This window comes from Bremia lactucae, linkage group LG14, assembly GCF_004359215.1.
Source record: "Bremia lactucae strain SF5 linkage group LG14, whole genome shotgun sequence".
Classification (NCBI taxonomy): domain Eukaryota; phylum Oomycota; class Peronosporomycetes; order Peronosporales; family Peronosporaceae; genus Bremia; species Bremia lactucae.
Genome location: NC_090623.1, coordinates 1,020,299 through 1,021,840, shown reverse-complemented (window position 1 = coordinate 1,021,840; position 1,542 = coordinate 1,020,299).

Genomic DNA, 1,542 nt, shown 5'->3' with positions numbered 1-1,542 from the left:
TTCACATTAGGAGGGATGACGCCCAGCGTCGTCCGTGATGATGGCTAGCGTCATCCGTTACGCGAGATATCTGGAAAGATATGCTCGCAATACATATTAAGTGTTATCTGTAGAGATGAAACTTTGATTGGTAAAAAGACGAACTTATATTATGTTCTATTAAATATAAATCAGTCTAGAAACTACTTCCTACTTGGAAAGTGCGCACGAGGAGACGGATTACCGCTCCCGTGACGACACTTAACCAGAGTACTTAGTATGTTGGGTGAGGTCGCTTACGCGCCCACCTCAACTACCTCACTGCACGCAAGAGAAGCAGGTGCAAACCGCTTCCTCGCTGTGCTAGGGTGTGTGTCTAAGTAGAGCGTGGCCGCATTACGACGTGTCCGCCTACAGGTCGACTCACCGTCTGGACAACCCGGAAGGACAGGAGGTCGCGCTGCGGACCAAACTATAGTTGGCCAAGCGCATTTCGACTTGCAATAGATAGCGGTAGTGCGCTTGGGCTTACTTTAATGCAGACTGATAAGCTACCAAAGATGGGGCATTTAGAGCCGGAAGTTTATAGAGACGTCCCGATGCCCACACGTATCAGCACCCAGCACCACCTACATTGGCCCTAGCGGCGCCTTTGGTCTTGGTGACCAGCGTGGACCCCACGCACGAAATTCGAAGTATATGTTCGGCAAGTTTAGCGGAGTATAACTCTACAAAGGGTTAAGAACTGGATTTCGCCAGTGGGCGAAACTGTTCCTTGAAGCAGAGGAGACGGCTGAGCTTGGATGCGGATTCAAGTGGACCGAGCGGGCGAAGGCGAACAAATTGCGAAACACTTATATGAGTGAGCGCTGCAGTACCATTAAGCACACATTGAAAGATGGTGGACGCAGAGTCAGAGTATTTCGTGCTTACTGGAGCAGTATGGCTTGCTTTTAAAATTAAGACATCCCATCACTAAGCTGTACACCTCTACGGGGCAAAGAAGGATAGCTCACGATCGTGAACGGAACGACTTTTGTGCCTCACAGCGTCGATGCGTGCAAGTGAAACTAGTGAGCAACTAGAACTCTAAAGTATCATGAAGTATTCAGCGCCGCACATGAAAATTACAATCTTGAGTCGGTGTAATCCTAGTCGCACTGGCTATTTGCACCACGCACAAGAGCTTATGGCATGGGTGCAAGAGGTCGAAGATGACGACATACCAATTAGGAACGTTTTAAGGGAATTGTTAATGCCGTTGGATATGCTCGAAAATGTTTTACGTGTGGAAAACCGGCCACATAGCCAGAGAGTGCTGGTCCAAGAAGCCTAAAGTCAATGGTGCGGACGGCAAAAAAAAGAATCGCTGGGCGCTTGCAGTGCATAGTGGCACTGTGGAAATCGATCAATGGATCGTAGACAGCGGAGCAAGTAGGACGTCTCAATGCTAAAAACTGCCAAAGATTGCAAGGAAAGCACCTGGCTTTTCATACCTAATGGCAAACGGCTTCGAGCAACTAAAAAGGGCACAGTTGATTTTTTTTGGTATAGCTGAAGGAA